The sequence below is a fragment of the Mixophyes fleayi genome, chromosome 5 (assembly GCF_038048845.1).
Source record: "Mixophyes fleayi isolate aMixFle1 chromosome 5, aMixFle1.hap1, whole genome shotgun sequence".
NCBI lineage: Eukaryota > Metazoa > Chordata > Amphibia > Anura > Limnodynastidae > Mixophyes > Mixophyes fleayi.
The window spans coordinates 178867648-178891998 of NC_134406.1; positions in this window are offsets into that span (position 1 = coordinate 178867648).

The following is a 24351-nucleotide window of genomic DNA, read 5'->3' on the forward strand; positions in this document are numbered from 1 at the left end:
GAGGTCCCCCTGACAGCCGGCAACGCACCGGAGACACCGCTGGCTGAAAATAAGTTAAGTAAACATTTGTTATGTATTTTTTTATTAATTAAAATCTTTTTTTTTTACTTCCCCATTTTTTTTTTTACAGTATGAATGGTGAGACCCGGGAATTTACACGGGTTGCACCATTCATACTGCAGGCGAGCGGGGTCCAACCCGGGAATTACCCCTCGCAAAATCCCGGGTCTAAGTCCCGGGATTTTAGACCCGGGATTTTGTGGTTGGACTATTCATACTGCACCAAGACCCGGGTTTTTCAGCGTGCCTCTGCAAAAACCTGGGTTTTTGGTGCAGTATGAATGGGGTATAAGTCGCAATCACAAAGAGTAGCTTTTTACAGTCATTTTGTCCCCTAGAACTATACAAGAAGAATGAGAGCTCCTATTATAAGGGGCATATTCAATTGTTAGCGAGACGGGTGAAAATCCCGCGCTCGAAAAAAACCAAAAACCTAAGCTCGTTTTTTCCTGTTCGAGCGCTCGTTTTAAAAAAAAACCCGCTCAATTCAATTGTTAACATTGCATCCACCCCCTCGCGCTCTATTTTTGGTCCTAGCGAATTTGAAATGAGGAGTGGTTAAGGCAGTCATTTTAGTATAAAAAAATAAAATAGAAAATTAATGCAATCAAGAAGGGCCCCAGCACTACAAAGGAGATTGGGCCCCTACACTGCAATCAAGAATGCCCCCCCCCCCCCTGGACAGCAGATAAGATTTTACAAGCAGGTAATTTTTTTGCCATTTACAAACATTTGTTGAACACTGGCCAAGCATGGACATTTGTAAGGTACAAATATTTGTGGGACAGTGGGCAAGCCGGACATTTCTTCGAAGGTACAAATATTTGTTGGGACTTTGCATAAATGAGTGTGTGTAGGTAAAGCATCAGAAAACTGAGGATTTCGTCCATGGTGAGTATTTTGTTTTTTTTGTTTTTAATAAAAATCTATGGTGTACATGAGGGTGTTTACTGTATTTCTTGGGGTTTTATTATTTTTAATAAAGATTTGTGGTTGTAATGAGGGTGTTGTGCTTTTATTTAACATTTTGCTTTGTGGAACTTCAGATCACAGCCAGCCGTGGGTGTAAGAGCATTTTGGCACTTGTGGTTCTACAAGTGCAAACATGCCCTGGGTGCCATGGGTACGCTGGTGCTTGTAGTTAGACAAGTAGCAGCATGCCCACACTATTTATGCCAACATGGCTGGCTGGGACATGTAGTTCCACAAGTCAACATTTTTTTTTACATACAAATCCCCCATTTATTACCCTACTACCCACAGCCCAGGGGTAGTAGGAAGAGCCCTAGTGCTATCAGCACTGGGCTGGGTGTCCCTAGAGGGGTGGCCCGCTTACATTTTTCAGCGGACCACTCTCCCTAGGGAATCCAGGCCAGCGCTGAACAGTCTGTGGGTGTTTAGTCATTATGGCCGTGGGACCCAAACTGCGTTTCCCCCCCCCTGCTATAGTGCCTATCACCCCGGCTGGTTTGCCTAGTGCTGGTTCAATTAAAATAGGGGGAACCCTACGCAAAATTTTTCCAAGATTTTAACACACACAGCAATAGCCTGCCAGCACTAGGGTTAAGACTAAATAGAGTGGGGAGCAAACGCTTTTGGTTTTAAAAAATAAATAAATAACATGCCACTTTTCACAATATTGATGAGAGCTGACTGAGGTCAGGCACAACCACCCCCCCTCCCCTTAAAAAAAAAAAATAAAGTTTAAATACATGCACCACTAATCGATTTTTTTAAAGGGGGAACTTTCAAAAAATTATTAATTATTACACTTTTATTTTTTTTTAAAAATAGTACTTTTCAGTTTTTAGGTTATTTTTATGAACTTTTACACCTATTTTTTCAGTTTAATGTATATTTTTCTTAACTTAATAAATTTTTTTTGGCTTTGAGCAGACCAAGGAGGTGCAAGATGAAACAGCAGATTTGCCTGTTTCACCCACAGCGTTAAAAAACAATTGAATAGCTTTTTCCGCTGAGGGTTTGCATCCAGCCTATACTTTAACATTGACAAACGTTTGGAGCGCGATAAGACCGTTTCGGTAAAAAAATAAATAAATTGAATTGCGGGAGAAGTTTCCGCGCTCGAAAATAATAATAATAAAAATAAAAAAAAGACGTAACGCGCTCGAAATTACAAACTCGCTAACAATTGAATACCCCCCTAAGAGTTATAAGGTTGATCCTTGCCAATTGACTTATTTATATTTAGTACACTGCAATTGGCCTGATTCGCCTGGTGATGTAAATTATTTTGGAAATTTTGTGCAAATCGCAAATCTCTGATATTCGATTTGCCCATTTGCAATTTTTTGGCATGACATATCACTGACAGTTGTTTATTATTGGACTGTCAGCAAACGTGTAACACTTGTATTATGTCAGTATGCTGCAGTAATGTATGTAAAAAATAATATTATAGTAGTTAAGACTGCCAAAATGGAAGCTTTGAGGCATTTTCCTTGGCCACCAGTTTGATAAAGAAATAATATAAGCTCCATATGCTATTTATTTTAAATTGTTGCTTTTGGCCCCTCAGTATGTACTCCTTTATTAAAACAAAAATAAAGGAAACACTTAAGCAAACAAGGAAGAAGCGTATATTAAGGCAGGACATCCCACACAGATGTTGTTCCTCAGTTAATTAAACAATAAACATCCCATCTCGCTTAATATCAAATATAAAAAAATGGGCATGTCAATTCCTTTTGTATGATGGATACAAGAAGAACTCTAAGGGACAGAGAGGAGTGATACATTTAGCTTGAGAGACATGATGGCTGCTCAGTTTAGTTTTACAAGTAACAGTTGCTAAGTGATGTTGATTTGGAAGCTTGAGAAAGACATGATCGACTAGTGGCTATTGTCAATAAAACAGATTCTATAGTTGTTCCTAAGACAATTCTTTCCACCATTAATAAGACAGATCAACTGATGAATCTTTTCTTGAGGAAGAAAGATATTACATCCCTTCATTAGTGTTCCAGGCACTTGTAGAATCTCAGGCACTTTTATTCTAATAAAAGTTAGCAAAAATGTAGCTGTTAATGCTGTTTTCTTTTTTTTTTTTTTTTAAATTTAAATTTTATTGGGTTTTACACACATATACAGGTTATACATGTGCAACCAACAAAATGGCATGGTACGTTATTGACACTGAAAAAAAAAAAAAAATTGACATCCTGGCACCAGTCCAAAATGCACTCAGAAATCTGTAGAAGAGATATGTCAACCCTTACACATACCTGCTAAATAACCATATAAACAATAACATATAGACAAAGACAAAGGAAAAGAAGGAAAGGGGGAACCACATTAGGGGGTGGAGGGGTCTAGCAAAATTCCTCATTTGAGCTTCAGTTTAGTTTAAAGCTCTGTCAACCTAGTAGGTTATGTATCTACCGGGCACACGACACTTCCAACTGGTCCATATGACCAAGCCAGCCCTCGGGTGCAAAAATGGGGGGGAACAAAACCACTCAATCAGTCAAATTTGAAATCGGGAACTCTGGAGAGTCCAGAAGTTTTAACCATGGAACCCAAGTAGCATATGTCGAAGTCAGCAAATTGGATAAAGTCATTTCAATTAAAGTCTAGCAAACTTGGTTGTCTTTGTCTGAAAAGATGCGTACGGTACGCTATGACGTACAAGGGCACGCTACGGCGTGAAAGGGCGTACGCATCCACTGCACGTGGCAGCAACAGTAATTGGTCTTTTACCATACATTCGCACAAACACGCATACTTATAAAATAGTACACATTAATGGTAGTTGCAACACATAGTCAGTTATGTCGAAATATAGTAGTATTTATATGTTATATCAGAGTTACATGCATATTAGTGAAATACACGGAACGGGTTAAAGGAATAACCTCATGAGTGGTATCATAATGAACCTTGTTACATATCCTACTGTTTGGTTCACTCTGCCAGGGAATCGCAGAGTGCATACGCAAGTTATGAATGATAGGGAATTATGAACTACTTAAGACTAAGGAATCCTGGCGGGAAGAGCAGAGCATACCCCCTGCAGAGATGACCCCCTCCTTTGGATTCCTTAGGATGAACCAGCCAATGATTGACGACCCCTTGGACATTCCTGAGACCCGGACCAATAGATGCAAGCTATACCATCTTCATTGTATTACTGTATTTGATTGTGTATATAAGCAGCAGCTTGTGATCCAGAGTGCAGACATCTTGTCCCCAGACTTCAGGATTGAATGACTGCACTGGATCCAGAGCGCCTGCGATAAGTAACGGCTGTATTTACTATTACTTCGCTTGAGCATATTATTCCACTTATTGCGAATAAATCTTTGTGCTTTGGAAACACAAATCGAGGTTCGACAATCGTTATTGGTTAGCGACAATACGCACATAACAATTTGGGGGCTCGTGAGCTTTGGAGGTTTCGTTGCCGATGATACGCAAGACCAACGTATTTCGGTTCCTCAACAAAGGGTGGAGACGCGTCATAAACGGGTAAGAACGCATGGTGTTCAAAACCTGAATTTTACTCTGTGTTGCGAAACCGAATGTCCATTTTGCATTATCTAGGGCACGCTAACTAGAACCTAGGGACAAAAGAGAAAACTGTTTCTTTTTTCTGTCATTGTGCGTTTTAACTGTATTGCATTGCTTAGCGTATGTGTATTTCCTGCTGTGCGTGCGCGAACTTCCGGTAGACTTGCCACGTGGTTGAACAATCGTTTTGATAGTTATTGTACATGTATAGTATAATTACTTGTGAAAGCCTCTGAGATATTATTACTGTTGTTGGGAACTTTTGATTTTCTGCGCAGAAAAGGTGTATAGTGTGTGATGTTGTAACGTAGATACACTGTTTTATTGTGGATTGTGCTCAGTTGCTGTCTGACGAGGCGGATTGCCCAACTGAAGGACGGTATACAGGGCAGGTATACCGAATGCGAAAACCGGGTTTTCGCAAAGCGCTACCAATAGATCGCAAGGTTTGCTAATAATTAGTATTGGTAGGCAGTGCGATCCGATCGCACCGTTAGTGCGAATTGGTGAAGCAGCTAGGAGGAATTATACTGGAAAGGCAGGTTGATTGTATTAACTTGCGCTCCCAGCGATAATAAACTCAGCAGATTTTTGTGGTTGAGCCAGGGTATCGAGGAGCTGATAGCCCTTGGGGCCCACAGTGATATTTCTGTATTAGGGATCCTCGCCAGGGGTGAGAAAAGCGAGTGAACGCGGCTAAAGGAAATACGTTCACCGAGCATTATAGATCTCTAGCGGTGAGTATAGCAACAGAGTTGAAATTATTAGGTGGAAAGAACAGAGCATTGCGGTGTGTCTGTGTTTCACATTTGGCCGGAAGGAACAGAGCATTGCGGTGTGTCTGTGTTCCGGGTAGAAGGTATATTGTTCAACATGGGTGCTAAGCATACGCTAGAGATGGTCAGTGTACTGCCTAAGGAAGGCCCTATTGGTTCAGCAAAGTTTCTCATGTGTAAGAAATATGGTGCATACGCAACTGTGTATTGTGACACGTGGGTCAAGATGACCAAAACTTGTGATAGGCCTTTCCCAACAATAGGAAGTTTTAATGCAGAGGTACTAAATACCGTAAAAGATAAAGTATGGTTGATTACCTCAACGAAAGTGAGGAATAAACATAATGATTGTTTAAAATTGTGGCAAATGGAAAGTAACACGTGGCAGAGCAGCAAATGCAAACCGGAAGTAGGCGTGACGAAAAGCGCGCGCAAGGCGGATGTAACCGTTGCGAAGCGTGGCGAACTCAGCGCAAGCGCGCCCCCGCCACCTTATGTGGCGGGAGGGGTAAGTACAGCCGTTGTTAAAACTGAAAATAGAAAAATTGCAAAGTTGTATCCTGTTTTAAACCAGTTTAAATCAAGTGTATCTGAAAGTGAAGATGAACCCACTGTGATTTCGGCCATTGCCCATGCCTTTAGTGTACTAGAGGCTCAGCGCAAGTATGAGAAAATGGCTGAGATAGGTGAGAGTAGCGTGATCACTAGGAGTGAAAGCGTTCTAAATCTAGGACCAGTAAATCCTGTAGTGTCTCCTGAAGTCAGTGTACCAGAGGGTGCGTTCCCGGTCCGCACAATATCAGTTCCCAATGGGAAACCGGATAAGGATGGTGTAGTTCCTTTAAGAAATGTTACAATGCATTGTCCCTGGACTAGATCAGAATTACGTTCCATTATGACTGAATTCCCAGATCCTAGAAAAGAGTTAGCTAAATGTCAGAAATTTGTTAAAGACTTAGGAAATGCTCACGAACCAACCAGTAAGGATTGGCGGGTAGTGTTGAGGGCGTGTCTTCCTCCCAATACTAACATACAAAAATTTATTGAAGATTGTTTGTTGGAGGAAGATGAAACCTTGACTGATGAGATTAACCAACGGAATATAGAACAAATTGTCAAACACTTAGCCATCTGTTTTCCAGTAGTAGTAAATTGGAGTAAGATTTTCACCATTAAACATAAGGATAGTGAAACTGCCTCAGATTACTTTGCTAGAGCTATAACAGCGATCGCACGATTTACTGGGATATCCAACATAAGTGAGGACCCACATCACAGAGAGGTAGCTGTAGGAGTACTGATGGATGGCCTTAGAGAAAATTTAAAGACGAGAGTACAAACCACATTACCTAATTGGAGAGGCGTCACGGTAGACTCTCTTAGGGAGTCTGCTGTGGAGCATGACAAAAACCTTTTTAGAAAAAGGGAGGAGAAAAGTGATAGGTTAATGATGGTAAGTATACAGGCTCTAGAAAGGGTGAATACACGACCACCAGCATACAACCCATATAACAGGAAACCTAAAGTGATCAGGTGTTTCAACTGTAACGAGGAAGGACATTACGCTAGAGAGTGTAAAAAGGAAAGACTCAATACACAGAAAGGTGGGTCACATAGATATCCTCCAAGGAGGGATTCACATAGACTAGAAGACTCACATCTACCCGCGCATATTACGGCAGCAAATCAATAGTCAGCGGTAGGGGTCAGGTCATACCTGTAGTCTACAGCCAGTGAGGTTAACTGAGAGTCAGAGTGAAGAATCAACAATGATAGTTGACATAGCTGGTAGGAAACAAACTTTTCTTGTAGATACAGGGGCGGCCCGATCTGTGATAACCTCTCCTTTCAACCTACAGGTGACCAGTAAAACTATTCCAGCTATGGGGGTAACAGGAAAAGTGTTACATTATCCTCTAACTAAACCCGCCAAAGTTACTATCGGGCCTCTGCATACTAAGCATTCGTTTCTCTTGGCTGCAGCGGCTCCTACTAACTTGCTAGGGAAAGACTTGTTATGTAAAATGGGATGTGTCATATACTGTACTTCTGATGGTGTGTTCTTAGATATGCCGGAGAAGGTCGCACATGAGGTACAGGATATATTGGACACCCCTCAAAGGTTAATGTTACACTCTACTGTTATAGAACAAAGTCCATCTCAAGTAAAGGGGATGTTGCTGGGAATACCAGGTTCCCTATGGACCAGAGATGGACAGGACACTGGACTGATGGCAAACGTAGCCCCTGTCATGGTCAATCTAAAAAGTGGTAGGATAGCTCCAAAAATCCCACAGTATCCATTAAAACCGGAGGTGGAACTAGGGGTATATCCTGTTATTGAGAGGCTGTTACAACAAGGGATTTTAATTCGTACAGCCAGTACAGCAAATATTCCCATTTTCCCTGTGAAGAAGAGTGGGGGGAGGGGCTATAGATTAGTCCAGGACTTAAGGGGAATTAACAAAGTTGTTGAGAGCCAATTCCCCGTAGTGCCGAATCCAGCTGTCATCCTCATGCAGATTCCACCGTCTGCCAGTCATTTTACTGTCATTGATCTATGTTCTGCTTTCTTCTCAGTCCCTCTTTACCCTGACTGCCAATACCTTTTTGCATTCTCCTACAGAGAAGTGCAATATACATGGACCAGACTACCCCAGGGGTTCATTGACAGCCCCAGTATTTTCTCCCAAGCCTTACATGACTGTTTGCAATCCTTTCAACCCCACAATGGGTCTGTTTTAATTCAATATGTGGACGATTTGTTGTTGTGCTCTGATTCTTTTATGTCATGTTTGCATGATACTAAATTGTTGTTGCTTCATCTTTCACAAACAGGGCACAAGGTGGCAAAGGATAAATTACAGCCATGTCAGACTAAGGTCAAATACTTAGGACACTGCCTCACTAAGGGGCTAAGACACCTGACAACCGACAGAATTGAGGCCATACAACACATGACCCTGCCGCAGAGCCAGAAGCAGATTCGTACTTTCTTGGGGATGTGTGGATACTGTAGGTCCTGGATCCCAGGTTTTTCTATTCTGGCATTACCATTGCAGGAGCTAGTCTCTTCCTCAAAACCAGAGCGAGTTGTACACACAGAAGAGTCAGAGCAAGCGTTCTTTAACCTTAAAGATAGTCTGACAAGAGCACCTGCATTGGGAATACCTGATTATGAAAAGCCTTTTGAGCTATTTTGTACAGAAGCTGATGGCTGTGCAGCAGGTGTCCTCGCACAGAAACATGGTGACGCTAGCAGACCGGTAGCATACTACAGTGCACAATTAGACAATGTGGCAAGGTCACTCCCAACATGTCTCAGAAGTGTAGCAGCAACGGCCCTTTTAGTAAGTAAGAGCGAAGATGTAGTATTAGGTCATAATTCAACCATCTATACACCCCATGCTGTATCAGCTCTGTTAAATTCAGCCCAAACCAGACATGTTTCTTCAGCTAGATTCACAAAATGGGAACTAGCCCTGATGGCACCCTCAAACATCACCATCAAACGATGTAACACCTTAAATCCAGCTACATACCTTCCGTATGTGTCTCAAGAGACACAAAGGGTGGGAGGTGAGGAGACCCTGGTTGATGATGAGTTAGGCAAGAATACTGACACGCATGACTGTATGGAACACCTGAATCAGACCTTTACTGCAAGGCCCGACATACGTGACACCCCCTTAGAAAAAGCAGATTTTACGTTTTATACAGACGGAAGTTGCCATAGACAGACAGAGACAGGAGAGCTATGTACTGGTTACGCTGTTGTAGACGATCAGGATGTGGTAGAAGCTGAACCCCTTGGTCCACCTCACTCAGCCCAGGTGGCGGAACTAGTAGCACTAAGGAGAGCGTGTGAATTGGCAGAGGGTAAATCAGCCAATATATATACTGACTCTAGGTACGCCTTCGGGGTAGTGCACGATTTTGGGGCCCTTTGGCGTCTTAGAAACTTTACGACAGCAGCAGGTACACCAGTAGCACACTCACAACACATAAAAGGACTTCTGACAGCGATACAGTTACCCAGAACAGTAGACGTCATAAAGTGCAAGCCCATACCTTTGAAGAAGACCCAGTGTCATTGGGCAACAACAGGGCAGACAAAGCTGCTAAATGGGCAGCAGGGCAACCTATGACTGTATCAACCGAGACTATGATGGTTTTTCAGACATTAGACATGCAAAAATTAATTGAAATGCAAGATTTGTGTTCCCTGCAGGAGAAGGCGGTCTGGAAGGCGAAGGGATGTGGTCAAGAGTCCTCAGGACTCTGGAGGGATGGACAAGGTAAGCCTGTAGCTCCCCGAACATACTATCCAAGCCTGGCTGAAGCAGCACACGGCCTGACTCACCTGGGTAAAGAAGGTATGTGCAAACTGGTGAGAGCATACTGGTGTGCTCCCGGATTTTCCTCTCAAGCTGGTAAGAAAGCAATGTCATGTCTTACTTGTTTGAGGAAAAATGTTGGGAAAACTATTCCAACTGAGCCATCCCACATCCCTCCTACAGACGGACCTTTTCAGGTAATACAAATTGACTATATCCAATTACCACCGTGCAGGAATCTAAAGTGTGTTAGTGTGTATTGATGTGTTTTCCGGTTGGGTAGAAGCATATCCGGCAGCCACTAATACTGCTGTGTTCACTGCAAAGAAAAGACTTTGTGTGTAGGTTCGGTATCCCTAGAATCATTGAAAGTGATAGGGGTACCCATTTTACTGGTGATATCTTCCAAAATATGTGTAAACTCATGGGAATCAGTAGCAGACTTCACACCCCTTACCGACCACAAGCCAGTGGTAAGGTGGAGAGAGTAAACGGTACTATCAAGAACAAACTAGGTAAGATAATGGCTGAAACTGGGTTGGTATGGCCTGAGGCTTTGCCGTTGGTCCTCCACAGCATTCGAACCACTCCTAGACCTCCTCTTAATCTGTCCCCCTTTGAGATACTGTTCGGACGACAACCTCATTTGATCGTGAGTCCACAAGACGACTTAAAGTGTAATAATGAAGTGACTGTACAATATCTTATAAGAATGAGTAGACAGCTGAAACAACAACAACAAAAACTAAAAATGGTGTCATCTGGTATGCCAGAGACGAACTGTCATGATGTTGAACCTGGAGACTATGTTATGATCCGCAATTTCTTACGTTCAGGTTGTTTAACAGACCGTTGGGAAGGCCCGTACCAAGTCCTGCTGACCAGTACTACATCACTGAAGGTTGCAGAGAGAGACACTTGGGTCCATTCCACCCACTGCAGTAGAGTCCATAATCCGGAGAAAGTGCAAGACAAGACTCAGACCGACGACATAGAGCTGTCACTCGTAAGCCTGTTCCCGGAGACCTAAAGCCTGCAGTTGAGACACCTGAAACAGAGACGTTGCCTCAGAACTACCTTTCCAGCGATGGAGTGGCGGTTTTTGTTTTTCTTTTGTTCCAGGATTTTCCTTGTTTTTACTTTTTCTAGGACATTCTATTTTTGTGAAGGAGGATGGAGGACGGAGGAGAGTTCTGGGAGTGATACGGATGAAATGGAGGCCGAAGAAAAGTTAATAGGATATCCTGAGCAGCCCATTATCAAACTTGGTCCAGGGGTTATGAAAAGGTCTGCTAGCTCAGGAACTCGGAGGCAGTGTGAGGGGCTATTGTCTGATGAGTATTGTATCTGCAAGTTCTGCAACTCCCTAGTTGAAGAGAGATGCATCCAACGATGCCAGTCCCCCAGTACTCTGAATATAGACGGGCATCCTTTGGAGGATTATCACTCCCTGGTGGGTAAGGTGCTAAACCAAACCGAGTGTTGGGTGTGCTCTCATGTGCCTCAAGGGCAGCATAACATAGGACTAGTGCCATTCCCTCTGAACATATCCGAAGTACTCGAATTAAGGGGTGGGAGGCCCATAGAAGGGAGGTACAATAACACTAGGTCCCCTAGTCTGACGCTTCGACAATACTCCATAGGCAGATCTTTGCTGTGCCTAAACATATCTCACGCAAAGCGCCTGGAGAATTGGGAGGCTGACCTATCAGATCAGACAATGGCTCGCCACACTCATTTTAGAGAGAGACTCACAAGGTCACTACTAGGCAGGAATATTGATGGAAGTCACAAGTTAGGGCGTATAACCAAACATAAGAAGGTATCCATTGGAAAAGTCTCTACAGATAAATGTGAAAATGTCATTAATGCGACACATGTCTAGAGCAGATGGAGACACTAGGCATGGGTAGTTTTATCAAAACTCTGTGTGACATAATTCATGGGCATACCGTCCCTTATGTTCTCCCTGAGGATGTGTACTTTGTTTGTGGAAGAAAAGCTTATTCCTGGGTGACTCTGAGTTCCAAAGGCTTGTGTTTCTTAGCTAAACTGGTTCCTGAAATCATGACTATTACTCATAAAGAAATGGTTGATATTCACAAGACTACATCACCACCATACATACACACACAGTATGAACACCGTGGCAAGAGAAATATGATTCCTGGTGAGGAACCCATAGCTACAAAATTGATTAGTGAAACTGCTGGTTTCCAAGTTATGGTTGCTCTAGATCTCACCAGGACCGCTCGGGGAACATTAAACTTTAAATATATCCAAGACCTAGCTAAATTAATAGATAATATCACCGAGATGTATGATGACACTTTCAGGTATACTGGAAGGGAGCTACAAGCGTACAAAAAGGAGTTGGTGCAACATAGACTGGTACTAAATTATCTCACCTCTATTACTGGTGGGTACTGTGTGACACTGGCCACCCAGTTCGGTGTCAAATGTTGCACGTACATTACTAATAATACTGATGACCCTAAAGAGGTTATAGACCGGAAGATGGATGAAATTTTGCAGCTGAAATGGGAATTTCGAAAGAGCCATAATTCTTCGTTATATGAGGTCGGGGAAAAGGTGGCGGGTTGGTTCTCATGGTTGAACCCAGCAAAATGGTTCTCCGGTCTGGGGGAGTGGGTACAGGAAATGATTGCGAGTGTAGGTAAGCTCCTTCTCCTTATACTGGGTGTCATCTTAGCAATTGGTTTAGTTGTCAAATGTGTTCCTACTGTGTTGAAGTGTGGAAAACGGTCTCATGGGAGTAACACTGAGAAAGAGACTGAAAGGGTGGTACCAGATACTGAGATCATGGTCTGTGAAGAAGTATTGTATAATCCTGAACTTGAAACGGTGATTGGGTGATAGTTTATTACACTATCAAAGGGTGGAACTGTCGAAGTCAGCAAATTGGATAAAGTCATTTCAATTAAAGTCTAGCAAACTTGGTTGTCTTTGTCTGAAAAGATGCGTACGGTACGCTATGACGTACAAGGGCACGCTACGGCGTGAAAGGGCGTACGCATCCACTGCACGTGGCAGCAACAGTAATTGGTCTTTTACCATACATTCGCACAAACACGCATACTTATATGTCGAAATATAGTAGTATTTATATGTTATATCAGAGTTACATGCATATTAGTGAAATACACGGAACGGGTTAAAGGAATAACCTCATGAGTGGTATCATAATGAACCTTGTTACATATCCTACTGTTTGGTTCACTCTGCCAGGGAATCGCAGAGTGCATACGCAAGTTATGAATGATAGGGAATTATGAACTACTTAAGACTAAGGAATCCTGGCGGGAAGAGCAGAGCATACTCCCTGCAGAGATGACCCCCTCCTTTGGATTCCTTAGGATGAACCAGTCAATGATTGACGACCCCTTGGACATTCCTGAGACCCGGACCAATAGATGCAGCTATACCATCTTCATTGTATTACTGTATTTGATTGTGTATATAAGCAGCAGCTTGTGATCCAGAGTGCAGACATCTTGTCCCCAGACTTCAGGATTGAATGACTGCACTGGATCCAGAGCGCCTGCGATAAGTAACGGCTGTATTTACTATTACTTCGCTTGAGCATATTATTCCACTTATTGCGAATAAATCTTTGTGCTTTGGAAACACAAATCGAGGTTCGACAATCGTTATTGGTTAGCGACAATATGCACATAACACATAATACAATTCAAACAAGTATTTGGTTGACAGGTGCATCTCATCCATGATCCTATAGTGTTCCAATCTATTAGACCAGTCCCGAATACTCAGAGGCGTGGTTGATCGCCATTTCACTGGGATAATGCTGTTTTCTAATAAACAAACTAATGAACAAACTATTTACAAAGCCTTAATGATGTTACCAATACTCAAAAAAGTCTTTAAAAAGTAGGCGCAGCTATGCTAACAACAGATCGAACAACAGTATTTACGAATGTCTTCTTAAAGAAAGATTTAAATATAATTTTAATGATAAAAGCATATGGTCGAGCCCCCTCTGCCCTCTACTAGAGCAGTCTCCCCTTTCCTGGTATTCCAGTGGAGGGACCTTTTCAGTGGCCCCTAGACAGCCAAGTGGTGTCTACGCACTCCACTTCAGCCTTGGCTGCAGAGCAACAACACTGAACAGCATTCTTATAGCTCCTCCTGACAAGACTTAGTGGAGCTACGACTGGGAGGGAGCTGAACCCCCAGGGCATGGCAGTGCGTGAATAGGGGGCTGCCAGCATGTTGTGTAAACCTGTATAAAAGACAGGCTGAATCTAGTTTTCATATCCTCTCTTTTCCATTCCCTTTATTAATAAGGGTCCCCCATTTCTGACCTGAAATCTCTCAAGTGTTTGCTACATTGAGGTGCCTAAAACTGTTCATGTTGTTTGCATTGCATTTTATGTATCCAAATATTTTGTTTGCCTTTTCACTCATTGCCTCACGCTGTGTTTTGCTGGTTCGGTACATTTGTGCGATGACCGAAACACCAACAAGACTTACCCCAACTACTTGAGGGTGACGCTGTCATTCCCGGCACACTTATAATTTCTACTGTTTGCAAAACTGACGTCCAAATAATGCAATCAGTGAAGATCCCGGCACGAGTAAATGACATCACTGTGCAACATAACTCTATTATTACTGTTGTTAAGGGGGTAATGGAAGCAGGCGGGGACTGTACAATATTTTTTGTAGAGTAGAATAATGTACATGGATTTTTTTGCACTGGTTGACCTGCACATAGCTTGTAATGAGTTACATTACGATTGCTGTCAGTGTTTGAAAAGTGTGTAGTGTACATTAAATATACGGATATAAGTATTGCAGTGGCCCTGTAGTACAGAAATAGACAGCAAGTGTAGAGGAGTTCACACAAAGAGATGACAATAACTAGAAGGTGTGATTAGCACAAACAAATACACTGGAGGTGAGTCTAAACCCCCACTAGACTTCACCAGTCATCACTGCAAGAAAATATGGACTATACTCAGTAAGTACCCAGATCACGGGCCAGTGTAGTTGGTTCTCTTCTTAATAGCAGCTGAATACTATGGGTGTGCTGCTGTTGGGGAGACGGGCCACAGAAGTTGAAGAAACACCAATAGCTGCTAGCATAGTCCTGAAGAGTCCTGGAGCGGGATTATCAATGTTGAACACAATTGATTCTCAGGCACTGAGGAGTGCACTGAGCAGGTTCTTATGGTACCTGGTTGGTGTATGCATGCAGGCAGGGGAGGGCTGGCAGACTTCAGCCCGGGGGGCAAGCACACAGCACTGGCCCATATGTATCGGCCCATCCTTAAAGGGTGGTTTTTGGTACAATATATTTTTATCTATATAAAAAGAGGCTATTTTAGTGTTGCTTAATCCATATATAAATTTTTATGCCCAGGCCCAGAACTGAATTAAGACTCTGGGGGGCCTGGGCACTTTAGACAGGGTAACCCCCTATGATGTAGCATGGTAATCATTTTAGACAAATACACAGGCAATACTGTGTGCACTACTGTTAGGTGCACACAGTTCTGCCTTCACAAGCAGTACACGGTGAAGCAGGACATACCTCCCAACTGTACTAAGCAAAACAGTCACCCAAATTCGGAACTGTCCCACCAGATTCAGGACAGTTGGCAGACTGTACTGCTCTCTCCTACCTGTTCTTCTCACTGTCACCACTTGTGGCTGCTGGTTACTTTAGCTCATTTGCTGGTTGTCTGGATCCCGGAATATTGGAGGCCCTATTTGGAAAAAAAATGGGTACATAAAATTTAGAAAACTCCAACAAGTCCCAGTGTTAAATCAATAGCACCAACGTATTATAGTTAGGCCTCCCTCAAGCCACAACATTTTAAAATAATAATATTCACATTTTCTAAATAGATCTCTTTCCCTCCAACGAAACCTGACATTAAATAGCAAACACATTTAATATATAAACCTATTTCCCTCCCTTCAAACAGACCCAGCAATATTTTAAATAGCATTTACGTTTAACAAATATAACCATTTCCCACAACAATCCCAGGCATTAAATAATTCATAATCACATTTAATAAATAGACCTCATTCTCCCTAAACAGCCCCACAATCAATTAATAGCTCACCATCCCAGCATTAAATTAAAGGTCCAATTACTCCATATTAAATTCATAGGACCCATTATTAAATTAAATAGCCCCACCATCACCCCACAAATAAAATAGCACCCAATAATTAGCTCCCACCTGCAGTCCTCGATTGAATGAATAGCCTACCTCCCACATTACATTAAGACCCCCCCCTCCCTCTCACACACACATACATTCATATAATGGCCCCTTCTCACACACACACACATTCATACACTGGCCCCTTCTCACAAACACATAAATTCATATAATGGCCCCTTCTCACAAACACATACATTCATATAATGGCCCCTTCTCACAAACACATACATTCAAAAACTGGCCACTTCTCACACACACACATACATTCATATACTGCCCCGCTAACATACACACATTAATTTATTATACTGACACAAACATACACTTTATTAATACACTACTACCCCCCCTCCCCCCAACACTCACCTGGTTCATCGGCGCGCTGTGCAGTTCTTCATCTGTGAGCGTATGGGACGACACCTATGATGTGGTGCCGTCCCATGTGACACTAGGAGGTCAAAAATAGTTGAAGGGATGGAGATCCGCGTTGCAGCCAATTAGAGATGGTGGCTGGCCCAGGGGAGGGGCCAGTCACTAATACAGACCACAGGGACCGGCCCAAATTCATCTTTTTTGGCCCGGCCTGGGGGGCATGTGCCCCCCTGCCCCCCGGCCCAGCCCGCCTCTGCATACAGGGGCATATATTATTAGTACAAGAGATTAATGGTAGCACCTGAGAGAGGTGTAATGTCATCTCTAGCCTGAGGCTGATCCAAACTGGGTTCTGTTAAGCATTCTAATTGGGAAGGCTAGCAATCAGTGGACTGCTGAGTGTTAGAGGCAGGCCAGTGATGTCTAATACTGCTGGTATTGGCACCAGGTATGACCCATACCCAATTTCACCCTTCTGAATTAAAATGCACACCCCAACCCCAGAAAGTTGTCCCCAGACACTGGACTAGAGGTGAGAGGTTCTGCAGTGCAGACTTCACAATGTACTGTCCTTTGTTCTAACTTCCTATGAGGTTCTACAGTAGAGTTGTTTCCACAAGGGAGTTAGGTGCCGAGATTAGTACAGCAGTTTAGAAACTGCCCCTACAAGGACCCTGCCACGCACAGGTCCTTGTAGAGGCAAAGCCTAGTGTGCTAGTAATGGATAACACTAGGTCACCTAACCCACTCAGCAGACCTAGGGCAGACAAGTAGGCAGATGCCCTCAGTGGTAGAGTTCCAAGGGTAATAACTCCCAAAGAGACAGAGCTGATAATTGTTGGTATTAGGAGCACTTTGCTCCATCTCCTATATTGCATTTCCCGGTGGTCTAGTAGGAAACAGAAAGTGGGGCAGGACTCCAATGTCCATTTTGCACTACTGCACATGCCTAGACCTCCGAAAACGAAAGTTTGGCTTTTCGAGCTGCGTGCCCACAATAATATGAGTTACCCAAAAGTATTTAATAGGTCACCGGAGGCTAACTAATAGACTTAGGAGAGTCTTGTGCCAAGTGTGTACCGCATATATTCTGTATTGTTTGATTGCTGCAACTGTTGTTACTGCTGAATACTGCTGTACTCAGGGCCATCTAGAGAGGAGGGGAGGGGTACTAATAACCCGGGCCCGGGCATGCCAGGGGACCCAGCTCGGGCCCTCACTGCAGACGGTTTTGTTTTCGGTTTCTTTTTTTTAACTTTATTTTTCTTTACCTGTTTTTCTTTTTTTTTATGAGCGGGGGGCGCAGCCATGTTAGTATACAAATACTCACAAGCTCGCAGGACCTGCGCCTCTCTTCTCTTCTCCGTGTGCACTGAATGTCACTACAACAATAAACTGCACGGCTGTGCAGTATAGTAAAGTAACCTGCATCATATGTACATCTGCATACTAGCATATATACAAGTGTGTACTGCATATATCTGTATTGCCTGATTGCTGCAACTGTTGTTACTGCTGAATACTGCTGTACTACAAGCAACTGTTAGTAGCTGCATTCATCTGTTGTTATCATCTTTAAATAAACAGCGACCTGTTTGTTACAAAAGTGCTGCGGCTTAACTTCCACATTAACACTGCTGAACACCTTTAGTAACATCAGAACGTATAACCAACAGGTTATGAGCCCAGCACCGTGTGTTAAAGTAAATGCTTAAAAGGTAAAGAACGATAACAGAAGTGCAAGAGAATAAAAGAGAGGTTTTTATTTTCGAAGAATACTTCATTAAGTACACAAAGAAAAATGCACAGCACAGGCACCAGTATGAACTTTGCAAAATTAAAAGGTTCTGAAAATTATGCAACATGTAAAATTGAAGTGCAAATGCAATTAATGCAGGAAAAGTTGTGGAAAGTCACAGTAAATCTAGACGACAGTCCAAATGCTGATTAGGGGAATAGAGTCATGGGCACCATTGGTTTAGCTGTAGAACAGCACGCGTATTCTATCATTAATGATAAAGATTCAGCAAATGAGATGTGTACTGCTCTGGAAAATGCGTATGAGGGCATAGGTCGGATGAGAAGGATAAACTTGACAATTTCCTACACACCAGAACAGAACGATGTGAGTGAACGAGTTAACAGAACAATTGTTGAACAAGCACGGACTATGTTGAATGACACAGGTCTGGAGAAAAGTTTTTAGACGAAACACTGCAGTCTACCTTAAAAACCGAGCGCCCACAGTAGCTGTTACTGGTAAAACACCACTGGAGGCGTGGTCCAGAAAAAGTGTCAACCATCTTCGTGTATTCGACTGTAAGGCGTATTCACACATTCCTAAAGAAAAGCGACGTAAATTAGATACCGAGTCAGTGGAATGTATCATGCTCGGGGTACTATCAACAGAGTAAAGGATACAGACTTTGGGACATTATCAACAAGTGTCTTATCAAAATCCAACCTATTATTAATCCTTCCAGTATTGTAGCACTTAGCAGAACCTTGAACGATACTCCTCCTCCTGGTCGATCCTTTGTGGAGGCCCATTTAAGACTTAAAGCTTTATGTTTGGCACACTGCTCCTGCATTGCCGGTCATGCTGGAGTAAAGAAGACTCCATTCTTTCAGACATTCGTAAATTTGTTGCTGTCTGTACTAAGTGTGCTCAACATAAGACTTCCAGAAGAGTCCCAGAAGGGTTGCTTCACCCGCTACCCATTCCTAACTTCCCCATGGAAAGTATTTCTATGGATTTCATGACAGACCTTCCTTCCAGCAATGGGTATAATGCCATTTGGGTTGTCATCAATAGGTTCTCTAAGATGGCCCACTTTGTCCTGTTATGTGGTCTGCCTTCTGCTAGTTGGTTAGCTGTCATCTTCATTAAAGAAAGTTTCAGGATCCATGGATGTCCTAGAGAGATCATCTCCGACAGGGGCGTTCAATTCATTTCCTGTTTTTGGAGAGCATTTTGTAAAGATTTAGGCATGAACTTAAAGTTCTCTTCCAGGTATCACCCCCAAACCAATGGCCAGACAGAGCGAATAAATCAGGACCTTGAGACCTTCCTTCTGTGCTTTTCTTCAGAGAATCAAAACAGCTGCTCTCAGCTCCTTCTGTGGGCCGAATTTTCTTATAATCAGCATGTCCATGAGTGTATGGAATTTTCTCTTTTTTTTCATTGTGTTTGAGCCTCATCCTATTCTTTCGGATCTTTTTGTCACCCCTGGCTCACCAGTTTCAGCTGCTGATTCCCTCCTTCGAAAGTTTTCACACATTTGGTCCTGGACAAAAACAAAATTTCTTAAGGCTACTCAACATCATAAAGCATTTGCTGTTCGTCACCGAAGACCTATGCCCATCCTTTCGGTAGGGGACAAAGTGTGGCTATCCACCAGAAACATAAAACTCAGAGTGCCTGCGATGAAGTTGGCACCTCGTTTTATTGGACCCTACCCCATTTCACAGGTTATCAATCCTGTTTGTTACACGTTGAAATTACTTCCTTCTCTCAAGTGCCACAACACCTTTCATGTCCTTGTTACGACCATTGATGCTCAACGAATTCTTCCAGGCTCCATCTCGCCCTGCACCTATCCAGTCTTCCTCGGGTGAAGAGTATGAGTCGGATCTTGGATTCTCACACACTGCATGGTCGCCAACAGTTCCTGGTTCACTAGAGGGGTTTCGGTCCTGAGGAAAGGTCCTAGGTGGACAAGGTGGATTTACACGCTCCTCATTTACTCAAAGAATTTCGCAAACAACTGATTGAGAAGAGAGGAGGGTATACTGTCAAGCGCCGTCTCTCCGCTCCTTTGGGACAGCCGCCTGTCACTGCCCACACCGTGTCTGGTTGCCTGGGAACCAGGAGCTATACTTCCGGCCGGACCGCCGGCTCTATTGCACATGTGCGTCCTGTTGCTAGACAACTGGAAGATACTCGGATCACTGGTGGCGGTCGATGACATCACGCTGCCGGCATCCCTATTGACCTCTTGCACTACTTAAGTTTGACTCTGGCACCATGCGTGTGACAGAGTATTAGGTCAATGCTGCTAGAGCATCCTTGTTATTTCTTAGCTAGTCTGACTACTCCTGCTCTCCTGTGTTCCCTGCTTACTCGGCTTGTCTGGCCTTTCTATTGGATTCTCCCTGTGCATTGTTTACTTTTGGAAGTTACCGACCCGGCTTGCTTGATTACTCTTCTGGATTCCTCCCTGTGTACCTCCATAGCTAGCACATTACCGAACCAGCTCATCTGACCACTCTTGTACCTCACTATATGGCTAAGTAAAGGACTGTGTCCTGCACGTCTCCTGCCGCAGAAACCATACCTCCTTGCATGGGTTCCTGGAGAAGACCAGGGGCGCGTTAGACTCTGCACCTTCTACTGGAGCTGCATCAACATTAGCAGGTACCCCTTGTGTATATTGTGACAGACTTCCTGTGATGTCGACAGGGTACTTGTTTGTTTTAGCAGGCGCAGCTGTCAGCTGGTAAAGCAGAAAACAGCCAACTGTTGCCCTATCCATCACTGAGGTGGAGTACATGGCACTCACAGAAACTTCACATAAAGTCTCGTTTATCCATAAGGCTTCTTTTGCAGTCGGTCTTTTTAACCAAGTGAGACCATCAACATTGAGTGTGAAAACCGTGGAGCAATTGATTTGTCTTCTAGTACAAAACCCCAATGGATGGTCTAAATGCATTGACATAAAACACCATTTCATTCAAGAGCTAGTGGAGAAGAAGTCTAGCCAGTGATGACAATCCTGCTGATGTGTTAACAAAGGGATTGACATCACACTTGCTAATTGTATTCCTGAAAAGATGTAGATTGGAATATATTTGAATAATGTTGATATATTACCCGGGCCCCCACTGTCGACCGTTTTGGGTTTTTTTGGGGTTTTTTTTAACTTTATTTTTCTTTATCTGTGATGATAAAGGTGATGAAGAAGAGGGGGGAAAGGCACAGGGTAATGAAAAAGAGGGCGGAGTGAGAAAAGGCACAGGGTGACGAAGAAGAGAGGGGAGAGAGAAAGGCACAGGTTGATGAAGAAGAGGGGGGGAGAAAGGCACAGGTTGATGAAGAAGAGGGGGGAGAGAAAGGCACAGGTTGACGAAAAAGAGGGGGAGAGAGAAAGGCACAGGTTGATGAAGCAGAGGGGGGGAGAAAGGCACAGGTTGATGATGAAGAGGGGGGGAGAAAGGCACAGGGTGATGATGAAGAAGAGGGGCGAGAGAGAAATGCACAGGGTGATGAAGAAGAGGAGAGAGAGAGAAAGGCACTGGTTGATGAAGAAGGGGGGAGTGAAAGGCACAGGGTGATGAAGAAGAAGGGAGGAGAAAGGCACAGGTTGATGAAGAAGAGAGGGGAAGAGAGAAAGGCACAGGGTGATGAAGAAGGGGGGGCAGAGAGAAAGGCAAAGGGTGATTAAGAAGGGGGGTGAGTGAGAAAGGCAAAGGGTGATGAAGAAGGGGGGGAGAGAGAAAGCCAAAGGGTGCGGAAGAAGGGGGGAGAGAAAGGCACAGGGTGATGAAGAGGGGGGGGTGAGAGAGAAAGGCACAGAGTGATGAAGAAGAGGGGGGAGTGAAAGGCACAGGTTGATGAAGAAGAGGGGAGAGCAGCATGGCACAGAGTGATGAAGGGGGGAGCAGCATGGCAGAGTGTGAAAAGGGTCAAAAAGAGCATGGCAGAGTGTGAAGGGGCAAAAGCAGCATGGCAGAGTGTGAAGAGGGGCACAAGCAGCATGGCAGAGTGTGAAGAGGGGCAAAAGCAGCATGGCAGAGTGTGAAGAGGGTCAAAAGCAGCATGGCAGAGTATGAAGAGGGGCAAAAGCAGCATGGTACACGGTGATGAAGGGGTGCCAGGAGAAGGGGGAGCAAAAGCAGCATGGCACAGTGTGATGAAGGGAGGGAAAAGCGGCATGGAGGGCGCAGTGTGATCATACGGGGGCATAGCGTGGTTGTGATGAAGGAGCATAGTGTGATCATAAGGAGTCACAGCATGTTAATGATGAAGGGGTACAGTAATGTGTATGTGATGGCACAGGGAGCTTTTGGCAATGTAGTGTGTGTGAGGTAGGTGGTGGCTAATTAATGGGTGCTATTTAGTTTGCGGGGTGATGGTGGGGCAATGTAATAGTGGGGACTATTAATTTAAAATGGGGTGGTTTGGGGGCTATTGAATGTGGGGGTGAGTGGGGAGAATGAGGTCTTTTTATTAAATGTGACTCTGCATTATTTAATGGCAGTGATGGTTGCGGGAAATAGGTATATTTATGAGATGTAAATACAGTTAATTTATTGATGGGGTTGTTTGGAGGGAGGGAAATGGGTTTATTTATTAAATGGGAATACTATTTTTTTAATGTTTGGGCTGGAGGAAGGCCTAATTATTAATCGTGGGTACTATTGATTTAACACTGGGGCTGGCTGTAATTTTCTAAATGTACCCATTTTTTTCAAATAGGGCCCCTAACATTCCAGGACCCAGACAAGCCTCAACTAAAGAAACCTGTAGTCACAGGTGGTGAAAGTGACAAGAACAGGTAGGAGAGAGCAGGAGAGTCTGTGAAATGTTGCGATTCTAGTGGGACAATCCCATTTGTGGTGACTGTTCTGCTCAATGTAAGGTGCAGACCAAGACTGTGAACTCTTTATGTACACACTGCATTGATTATATACTACACTGTGGTGCTAGATGTCCTGAAAGTCCAGGAGTGCTTGGACATATGTCGCGCTCCGGCGAATTCAGGGCCTAGCACTTTTCACCTGCTAGCTACGCCCCAATGATGCATAGTCATGTCCCCCATGGTATGACCACAATTTTTTACCATGCTCATCTATAAGGGGGGCCCCATGAAGTTATTGTACTGGGGCCCTGAATTCCTCTTGGCAGCCCTGGCTGTACTATAAGCAACTGTAAGTAACTGCATTCATCTGTTGTTATCATCTTTAAATAAAAAGCAACCTGTTTAAGTTACAAAAGTGTTGTGTCTTAACATCCACATTAACACCACTGAACACCTTTAGTAACATCAGAAGGTATAACCAACAATAATCCCCACTGTGCCGCAAATGATTCAGGAAGCCTTTAAGTTGAGAAATTCGGTTATTTAATTCTTCTGTAAACTGCTGCCTTAAGAGGTAGAATATCCTGTCTTGATCCAATTAGCATGGAGGCTGATGGCATGGGTCCTATATGAAGTGCAGCACTGTAGGCGTGACCAAAAGTGTACATGTCTCACAGATCACAGAAAAATAAAATAACTCAGGTGGAGCCTGACTCTCTGGCAATATAATTTGATTGTCCAGCACAGAAAAGGGAACAACATGGTAGCACAGAAAGACTATCAAAGTGAAACCATTGTGTTAGATGAGCAGGAAATACTGTCATGCAGGTAACAGTTCCCCTGCCACCGTCTAGAATGGAAAGATGTTATATACAAGCTACTTACAAGTCATACAAAACTGCAAATAGATGTGATTTAAATAATAGTATTAGCTTAGTGTGTCTTACAGGAAAGTGGGCAGCACGGCGGCTAAGTGGTTAGCACGTCTGCCTCACAGCGCTGGGGTCATGAGTTCAATTCCTGACCATGGCCTTATCTGTGTGGAGTTTGTATGCTCTCCCCGTGTCTGTGTGGGTTTCCTCCGGATGCTCCGGTTTCCTCCCACACTCCAAAAACATACTAGTAGGTTAATTGGCTGCTGTCAAAAATTGACCCTAGTCTGTCTCTCTCTGTCTGTTTGTGTATGTAAGGGAATTTAGACTGTAAGCTCTAATTGGGCAGGGACTGATGTGAATGAGTTCTCTGTACAGCGCTGCAGACTTAGTGGCGCTATATAAATAAATGATGATGGTGATGATGATGTTTTCAATTATGAGTTAAAACCTGAGAGGGAAAGACTAAATTACATTGTTATCTCTTTAATTGTCTCTAAATTCTTCTGCTTTCTGCCCATGAGGTACTTATAGATAGAGATATCCAGAGGTGTAACTACAATACCAATTTATGGTGCAAGTCATAAAAGCTAACATCT